This window comes from Triticum aestivum, chromosome 7B, assembly GCF_018294505.1.
Source record: "Triticum aestivum cultivar Chinese Spring chromosome 7B, IWGSC CS RefSeq v2.1, whole genome shotgun sequence".
Taxonomy (NCBI): Eukaryota; Viridiplantae; Streptophyta; class Magnoliopsida; order Poales; family Poaceae; genus Triticum; species Triticum aestivum.
Window position 1 is genome coordinate 395,961,718 of NC_057813.1, and position 10,490 is coordinate 395,972,207.

Below are 10,490 nucleotides of genomic sequence, written 5' to 3' on the forward strand. Positions count from 1 at the left end.
CCTGTTCGTCCTGTTCGGATAGTTGCTTGGTTGTATGTTCATCGTCCGCTGGTTTGCCCTGCTCTATCGCTGGGTCGTTGGAATGCTGCTTTGATCGAGGCGGGACTTAGGGCGGCGTCTACGTCGCCGTTTTGGTTGTTTATCGGCGGGATTATCCTCTGCCACGTCCCATTGTTCCTCGTTATCGCTTCCCTTTTGGGTGTCCACCATATGTATGTCATGTGACGAGGTGGCCTTCCAGTGCCCTGTAGGCGCTAGTTCTTGATCGTCTCCGGCATCGTCGTCCATATCGTTGATGTCTTCGGAGTCATAGTTTAGCACGTCGGTTAGATCGTCGACGGTGGCTACGAAGTGGGTGGTGGGTGGGCTCTGAATTTCTTCATTGTCCGCGTCCCGACCATCCTGGCCGTAGTTCGGCCAGGGCTCTCCGGATAGGGAGAGATGCTTCAGCGAATTTAAGATATCGCCGAAGGGTGAGTGCTGAAAGGTGTCCGCAGCGGTGAATTCCATGATCGGCGCCCAATCGGATTCGACTAGCAGGGGCGCAGGAGGTTCGGAGTCCGGCAGGGGGTCCGGCACCTCGGAGTCATGGGCTTTATGCGGGACAAGATAAGTGTTCGGCTCCATCACCGTAGAAGTTTCAGCTCCCGAGGCGGTGTCCAGCCATCCGTCCTTGATCTGAGCGATCGGCTCCGGACTATGGGTCGGAGCGGATTCGTGTGCGGCCTCCAAGGTGCTGTCCGGCGGTAGAGTTAGGTCGTGCCTATCGTGACAGCGCGGCACGCTCGGCTGTGGCTCAGATCCATCGAAGATCAAGTCCCCGCGGATATCGGCCGTGAAGTTTAGGCTTCCAAACCTGACCTGACGGCCAGGGGCATAGCTTTCGATCTGCTCCAGATGGCCAAGTGAGTTGGCCCGCAGTGCGAAGCCGCCGACTACAAAGATCTGTCCGGGGAGAAAAGTCTCACCCAGGACTGCGTCGTTGTCGATTGAAGAGGCCATCAAGCCTATCGGTGACGACACAGAGGAACTCTCAATGAAAGCACCAATGTCGGTGTCAAAACCGGCGGATCTCGGGTAGGGGGTCCCGAACTGTGCATCTAGGCGGATGGTAACAGGAGACAAGGGACACGATATTTTACACAGGTTCGGGCCCTCTTGATGGAGGTAAAACCCTACGTCCTGCTTGATTGATATTGATATTGTGGATGTTTACAAGAGTGGATCTACCACGAGATCAAGGAGGCTAAACCCTAGAAGCTAGCCTATGGTATGATTGTAATGGTTGTTGTTGTGTCCTACGGACTAGAGCCATCCGGTTTATATAGACACCGGAGAGGGCTAGGGTTACATAGAGTCGGTTACAATGGTAGGAGATCTACGTATCCGTATCGCCAAGCTTGCCTTCCACGCCAAGGAAAGTCCCATCCGGACACGGGACGAAGTCTTCAATCTTGTATCTTCATAGTCTTGGAGTCCGGTCGATGATGATAGTCCGGCCGATGATAGTTCGGCTGATGATGATAGTCCGGCTATCCGGACACCCCCTAATCCAGGACTCCCTCAATGACACTCCCATAATTTTCAACAGATGAGGTTCAAGTTAGATAGCCAAGATGATGCAACCAGACAAGCTTGCACCCATGTTTTCAAGTCTGCTCTGCAACAGTATCGATATAACTTGAGGAGAACTCACTTTGAAGGCAAGGCTAACAATGAACTTGCCCAAACATCTCAAGTGGAAAATATATCGGATGGAGACTGGAGAGGCCTCGTTAAACACTGGTCTGATCCAAAGTATCAAGTACATTATATATATGTGATCAGATCACATGTTGAACTCCTATTTACGCATGTGCCTCACAAATCTATCTTCTTGTAGGTGAACTGTTCAAAGAACAAGGCCAACCATACGAAAGTGAAATTCCAACAGACGACAGGATCTCGTAGCTATATTGCACACTGCAAGGCTCTTGTAATTAGCTATTGTTTCACTCTTTTCGTTGTGCCATATTATCAGATCTATATTGACTTGTTCCAAATGCAGAGGAAAGCTTGCAAGGACCAAAAAAGTACCCGAACCAAATGTTGTGGAAATCTTCAAGGACTGTCACACTAGCAAGACGAAGGGCATGACTACACCAGTCAAAGCCGTTGTTGCAAGTCCTTAATCCTCATGCCTTTTAACTACTACTTACTCTGACTTGTGCATTGAACATCATGGTAATGTCTATTACTCTTTTCAATTTTATACACAATTGTCTTAGCGTATCATTGCACCTTACAAGGTTTAAAAGAGAGGAGTGATGTTTGTTTGATCTTGATCTATAATCTAGTTTTGTGCTGGACTTGCCCACACAACATTACAATTGCATGTTTGTCTGTTCTCAGTTGTTTTGTGATATGAATGATGTCATACTATGCTTACTGTATTATAAACATTGTCTCTTTATCCTTAGCTGTCAATACAATGTGAAGAAATAGACAATACATTATCCATGGTACATGGTCATATGTCTGGAACCTGGTTTTATTATGTACTTTGCAGTAAAATACAACTAATATTTTACACGGGTTCACCAGAATAAGTTCTATATATAGACTAAAGCTATTTTGTTTGGTTTTGCTACCTCCTTTATATCTTCTGTTCTGGTACTACTAATGCAAAACCTCAACTTTTCAGCAAGCTATGGAACAAATGGTGGAACTGCCACCTTCTGAAGGTGACGAGGCAACTATAATGGCAATGCCACCTCTTACTGCAGTGGGTCAGTACTTGTCCACTAACAGTGCCAGAAGCACGTTCCTGCGTAATACTGGGTTGGTTATTAAGGCAATCTCGTCCAAACTGCCTCATGATCAAGATATGCAGGCTCAAAACAATGTTATATCTGCGCTCCAGACACAAGTCCATTCCCTAACAGAGACCCTTTGTGAAACAAGGACATCCATTATTCGATGTGTCAAGATATGCATGGTTTTGAAACCAGACTGTCAGACATTTGCTATGTTGTTCAAGAGCCTAGGAGAAATGAAGGCGAAGGTTATGGTGCTCCATCGAACAGTACAACATAAAAACATAACAGTCATGTCAAATGAACTGAGCTTCTAAACTTCTGGTGGTGCATTTATCTGTCGGACTGTTAACTTTTATGCCAACCTTCCTTTTGTTTTATGGTTTTAATTTGTTTTGTTGCGATACAAAATTTGTTCTTAACATGCAGCCACCGACTGAAGAAAATAGCAAGCCATTTTTGTATAGTGTAGGGTGTTCCCTATATTTGCACTGGTGGCGAAATTTGATGCCTAGTGGATGTAATATATGCAATCGCCTTAATAGCGTAGCGTTATTTTCTACCTTATTTATTTCCTAGTCTTCTTTTTCCTTGGTTTGCTAGTGGCCGCAACAACCATGGGCCATATACGGACAATGGTAACCTTGAGCCTGCTACAGGCTGTAGGATCCATGGGCCTCCTACGGTCTATTGGATAAATGGGCCTCCAACTGGTCGTAGAATCAGTGGGCCTCGAGCCGTCAGATAAATGGGCCCACATGGGTCGTAAACGGGCGTTATTGGTATCGGGCCAACACGGTAACAGGCCATTAACAGGCAGTAAGATGGCAAAGGCTTAACTCTGTCACATCCATAACGGGTCATTAATGGGCCAGAATATAGGACGGGCTGGAAACGACGCAACAGGTTAACAGGCCACAAACAGGCCGATACTAACCACGGGCCGAATTTGGCCCAATAGGGAATAGGCCATTAACGGGCCAGAAGTAATCGAGGGCAGGAAAGGAGCCCAAGAACGTATGGGCCGTCAGTAGGCCGAAAGCTAACACAGGCTGGAAATGGCCCATGTGAATCTTGGGCCATTAATGGGTACAAAGAAGTTTACTGTTCATTGTGGGCCAGAGTTACCGTGGGCCACTAAAGGGCCCAAAGATATGAAAGGCCTCATATGGACTGAAAGACGTCATGGACCATACATGGGCCGAAAGTGAAACGGGATGGTGTTATATTCGACGGCCCACATGACGTTGTTGGGCCAATTTCAGGAAGGCCCTAACGGGTTGTGAGTTACCGGGCCGTAAAATGGGCTATATGCGAACATACAGTTAGCACACTTTTCATGGGTCAGCCCGCTAGATTTTGACCAAGTCAAACAGGCCGACCTTTGTAAGCTAAATGGGCCAGTGTTGGGCCATCGCACATGTTGACATATCATAGGAGCCTATCTGACCCAATGACGAGCTGACACGTGTTTCCTTCGGCCAATGAGAATTTTGCAAGTGGAAAATCCCCATTGGTCCAGGCTGTCATGGAAGTGGACACTTCCGTGATGATAATGTTGATAATGTCATGGAACACTTCTACGACAGCACAAGTATTACTATCTTGATTCTGTCATAAAATCGTCATTGATGTACATGCATGACAGAAAATGTGACCTACTGTGACAAGAACGTATCATCACGGAAGTGTATTGTTTTGTAGTGTCTTTCGTCTTCGTCTATCGGTAAATTTACTTGAGGCTATATTTTTATTCACCACATGATATGTGTTTTTCTTGGAGCGTCTTGTATGATATGAGTCTTTGCTTTTTAGTTTGCCACAATCATCCTTGCTGCACACACCTTTTGAGAGGGACACACATGAATCATGAATTTATTAGAATACTCTATGTGCTTCACTTATATATTTTGAGCTAGGCAATTTGCCCTAGTGCTTCACTTATATCTTTTTAGATCACGGTGGTGGCTTTGTTTCATAGAAATTGTTGAACTCTCATGCTTCACTTATATTATTTTGGGAGTCTCTCTAAACAGCATGGTGATTTGCTTAGGTTATGAATTTAGTCCTAATATGATGGGCATCCAAGAGGGATATAATAAAAACTTTCATATAAAGAGCGTTGAATACTATGATAAGTTTGATTCCTTATTATTGTTTTGAGATATGAAGATGGTGATATTAGACACATGCTAGTGAGTAATTGTGGATTGGTAGAAATACTTGTTCTAAAGTTTGTGATTCCCATAGAATGCGTGTATGGTGAACCATTATGTGATGAAGTCGGAGCGTGATTTATTTATTGATGGTCTTCCTTATGAGTGATGGTTGGGGACAAGCGGTGGTCTTTTCCTACCAATCTATCCCCCTAGGAGCATGCGCGTAGTACTTTGTTTCGATAGCTAATAGACTTTTGCAATAAGTATATGAGTTCTTTATGACTAATGTTGAGTCCATGGATTATACGCACTCTCATGCTTCCATCACTGCTAGCCTCTCTAGTACCGCGCCACTTTCGCCGACGCATTAAACCCACCATATACCCTTCCTCAAAACAGCCACCATACCTACCTATTACGGCCTTTGCATAGCCATTCCGAGATATATTGCGATGCAACTTCCATCATTCAGCTTTATTATGACACGCTTCACCATTGTCATATTGCTTTGCATGATCATGTAGTTGGCTTAGTATTTGTGGCTTGGCCACCGTTCATATTTTTTATACATGTCACTCTTGATCATTGCACATCCTGGTACACTATCGGAGGCATTCATATAGAGTCATATCCTTGTTATAGTATCGAGTTGTAATTCTTGAGTTGTAAGTAAATAAAAGTGTGATGATCATCATTATTAGAGCATTGTCCCATGTGAGGAAAGGATGATGGAAGCTATGATTCCCTCAAAAGTTGGGACGAGTCTCCGGACTTTACAAAAAATAAAAGAGGCCAAAAGAAGCCCAACCAAAAAATGAGAGAAAAGAGAGAAGGCGCAATGCTACTATCCTTTTGCCACACTTGTGCTTCAAACTGGCACCATGATCTTCATTATACAGAGTCTCCTATGTTGTCACTTTCTTATACTAGTGGGAATTTTTCATTATAGAACTTGGCTTGTATATTCAATGTTGGGCTTCCTCAAATTTCCCTAGGGCTTCGTGAGCAAGCGAGTTGGATGCACACCCACTTAGATTTCATAAAGTTATAGCTCTAGTGCATCCATTGCATGGAAATCCCTACTCACTCACATTGATATCTATTGATGGGCATCTCCATAGCCTGTTAATATGCCTAGTTGATGTGAGACTATCTCCTTCTTTTTGTCTTCTCCACAACCACCATATTCTGTTCCACCTATAGTGCTATATCCATGGCTCACGCTAATGTGTTGCGTGAAAGTTGAAAAAATTTGAGAACATCAAAAGTATGAAACAATTGCTTGGCTCGTCATTGGGGTTGTGCATGATTTAATACTTTGTGCGTTGAAGATGGAGCATAGCCAGACTATATGATTTTGTAGGGATAACTTTCTTTGGCCATGTTATTTTGAGAAGACGCGATTGCTTTATTAGTATGCTTGAAGTATTATTGTTTTTATGGTAATATTAAACTTTTGTTTTGAATCTTATGGATATGAATATTCATGCCACAATAAAGAAAATTACATGGATAAACATGTTAGGTAGCATTCGACATCAAATATTCTGTTTTTATCATTTACCTACTCGAGGACGAGCAGGAATTAAGCTTGGGGATGCTTGATACGTCTCCAACGTATCTATAAATTTTTATTGTTCCAAGCAATTATATTTTCTGTTTTGGATGTTGTATTTTCATTAATATGCTATTTTATATTATTTTTTGGGACTAGCCTATTAACCTAGAGACTAGTGCCAGTTTCTGTTTTTTCCTTGTTTTGAGTTTTACATAAAAGGAATATCAAACGGAATAAAACTTTCGCGATGATTTTTCTTGGACCAGAAGACATACGTAGGACTTCGAGAGGAAGGCAGAACAGTCCCGAGGACTCCACATGCCCTAAAGGCGCGCCCTAGGGGGCGTCCCCTGGCTTATGGGCCCCGGAAGTCCTCTAACCCTATTTCTTGGCCTATAAATTTCAAAATAGTCCCAAAAGACCAGAAGTGTCCACCAAAATACTTTTCCGCCACCACAACCTTCTCACTACACCACAACACTATATCCCTAACAGCTAGGTTGGTCAGAGATACAGTTTTCGGTGATAGACAGTCGGTCGGGAAAGACTATTGTCGACTGATTCCGTCTGTTAGGAAAAGTCCAGATGGGAAAACCCTTTCCGGACCGACATATCTTCCCCGACCGACTGCTAGATGGCTATGGAGTACCTTTCCCGACCAACAGTCTGTTGGAGCAGCGATGGGCCTTTCCCGACCAACAGTTTGTTGGGGCAGCCATGGGCCTTTCCCGACCAACATTCTAATGGGCTCGGCGTTGGGCTTTCCCGACCGACTATCCAACAGGGTTTGTTTTGCCAACCAACAATCAGATTGTGTTTTCCTTTGCCAACCAACGATTCATCAACATTTTGTTTAGCTAACCACAACTTTAATTAAGCTATTGTACTGGCTGTAACATACACGTAGTTCATGCGTTCTAAGCATAATCACCAAGACACCATATTTTAGGTGCACCAAATATTTTTTATTTCATTAACTATTTGTCACATACATACACTTCAGTCTATTCTAAATATACCCACCAAGAGACCATACACCATACACCATACATCAGATGCAAGTATGAGGCATCAGTTGTACAAAATGAAAGCTCAAACATCTATTTGACATGGACCATTGGCTTCATGGTTCTTTCTGAATCCAGTCCTTATGGTTGCTTCCTACAAAAGTTAAACAAGTCCCAACTTTTAGAATGCTCAATTAATTTATGAAATTGAGTGCATGGAAAATTCACATGTGTACTATGCACACACAATAGCATAAAGTGAAGAATACACTTACATAATCTATAAAACTAGCATTTTGGGACATGAAGACCGCCAATCAACTTCCAGCAGTAGCCATGGATGTGGCATGGAAGCCCCCCGTCCACTTTTTGTCTATCCATTGAAAGGAAATGCGTCATTTACTTTGTACGATTGCTGAGCATAAAGTGTTCTTGACGATATACTTAAGTTACCGTACATAGGTACCAGCAGCCAATATTCCACACTTATTTCCAAAACTATAAACATACAACTTCACAGGTATTGGATACAATGAGCTAATAGCTAAAAATATATAACTATGACTCTTTCAGTAGATGTACATATTTCTAGTAGTTCACACTGGATATAGCAAGCTGAAAGCTAATTATAGATGTGACTCTTTCTGAACGCCTAAAAGTATTATCTTGGCCCACCTAACATTGTTTTGGGCACGAAGGGAGAACGCTTAAAAGGTACATTTGTCCAAACAATTCCCAGATTTTTTTGCCCTAAATGGAAATAGGAATAACAAATAAAACCTAAAGAATAAGAGTAAGAAGAAAAGAACCTACAGCACCAAAGTAGATTAACCTGCAATCTTTGCCAAGCTAGGCGGGCACTGACCAGTATTTAGCTTTGACTTGAATATACCATGATAATTGAAACCGTTAGCATTGGATGATATACTCTATTGAATTTGGCTCAAAACAGTACAAATTCTACATTGTATAATCAAAGTCGTGAAAAAAATCCATCAAAATCAGGAGTTACAGCAAGTAGGCTGGGACCAACATACTATACACCAAATATTTCTTATTGAGATGAACCTACATCAATCATACATGCCATCGCTTCAGCCTGCACTACAGCAGTTGTCGAGGTAGAGAACAATGCAGAAGAAGAATTAGAATGCTCAATGCTGAATATAGTTCACAATTAGTGGCAGCAAAAGTACATAACTTGAAGGACCTAACAAAGGAGAACTTATTTACCTAGGTTATTGATGCAGTACTCTAGAAAATTAAACTCATGATTTTTTCCCATTTCATGAACCTAAGTTATAACATTTCACCACTGGAAGGTTCAAGAAAGAACATTTCGCTACTCGAGATCCACGGTAGTGTCTACGAAGGGTTGCATAAAACCCCTCTTCTTTTAGAAGGAAACAAATATACACAACAACGGCTGAGATAGTCCAGTTAGAATTTCATGGGAATTGAGAAAAACCAATGTAGCACAAAAGATATAAACTTTTTTCAACCAACAACCATGTGAGGCAGAAGCAAAAAATAATCACTTGACTATCCTATGAACGACAGTATAACTACTACTCCCTTTGTTCCTAAATAATATAAGCCTTTTTAGAGATTCCAATACAAACTACATATGAAGAAAAATGAGTAAATCTACACTTTAAAATGCGTCTATATACATCCGTGTGTAGTCCATATTGAAACCTCTAAAAGGTCTTATATTTAGAAACGGAGGGAGTACATTGTAGTAACACTCGCCGTGCTTTTGGTTAGATAAACAGAGGACAACATCCATATAAACCGCCTTTCTAAGAGCCTTTCCATGTTATGAACCTGCATGATCTATGATCATCTAGGTATATGCTCCAGGAACTAATTAAGTTCTACATTTCTTTTTGTTGATTTTGGGATCTAGCTTCCTCCATTGCTTGATGATGCTTTATATATTTTTGTACCTTCATATCTGAAACATATCCTTTCGTGTCTAAGTGCCCCTGACATGACAGAGGTAAGAATATATTTACTGAATGAGCACCCTCAGAATAGCTACAAATGTCTTAGAAAAAGGCTAAATAACTAGCATGTTTGAATCAACAGTAAAATCCTAATAGAATAATAGCAGAACCAGAGGATGCATGGAATTAATGGAAGTATTGGAAATGGGTCTTCACATGGTTCAAATGGGAAAGAAAAAGCATGGAACCTATTTTCTCATGCAATAAGTAACAACCAAAGGAATATAAAGCAACATTCAGGAAGAACTCACCAGCAGGTGCGGACAGGGGCCATGGGGTATCACAATTGATGAGCAAGCCAACAAACTGCGCCGCTGCCTGGAGGAAGAATCCTACAAATCAAACGATTTTGATGGTTTTGCTTTGGATTACGGTCAAAAAGTTATTACCTCTGTATCAAAATATAAGACATTTTTGTAGGCTATATTTTGGTACGGAGGTAATACTTGATAGCAATGAAAACAAATAGATAATAATGGTGTTGTATTTGCAATGAATTGATACTCTTTGATGGAAGATCAGGAATCACTAAGATAATAAGGTTGTTGAGGGCCTAACTTTCTTGGAAATTAAAGTAAGTAGAGACATGATTAAGAATGGTATGCACTTGATTTGGGTGCCGCTTTTTGTATCATCATATGGATATGGTTTTTATCATGTGCCGCTATTTTTGTGAAACATATTTCTATTATTTTACTAAATAATGTTAGTGTTACAGGATTGAGAATTTGGAGGTGATTATGAAGCACGGTGTCTATTCAAGAGCTCCGGAAAATAAAATTGGATTCAGTGACCTTCTACTAGTTTCTTGTAGTTTAGGCAATAGGTATCCACTTGAATATACATCTGGGCATTACAGTCCTATCTCTATTCCATCCAATTTCATGAACAAATCTAAACTCATCCTGCTTCACGTGGCAAAAATAAACTACAGAAAGAATGGATGTAAAGCTAGCAGAAAT

General features: G+C 41.6%; 1 long non-coding RNA gene across 2 annotated transcripts; it reads right to left on the reverse strand.

Moving 5' to 3' along the window:
* Nucleotides 1–7,442: 7,442 nt before the first annotated feature.
* On the reverse strand, nt 7,443–10,219 carry LOC123159280 (uncharacterized). Of its 2 annotated transcripts, XR_006479621.1 has the most exons (3): nt 9,780–10,219; nt 7,795–7,892; nt 7,443–7,673 (listed from the first exon to the last, which is right to left on the reverse strand). It is a non-coding gene; the product is annotated as an uncharacterized lncRNA (long non-coding RNA). The 2 variants fall into 2 exon arrangements; XR_006479620.1 differs by lacking the exon at nt 9,780–10,219 and having other exon boundaries at nt 7,795–8,759.
* Between the last annotated feature and the right edge of the window lie 271 nt (nt 10,220–10,490).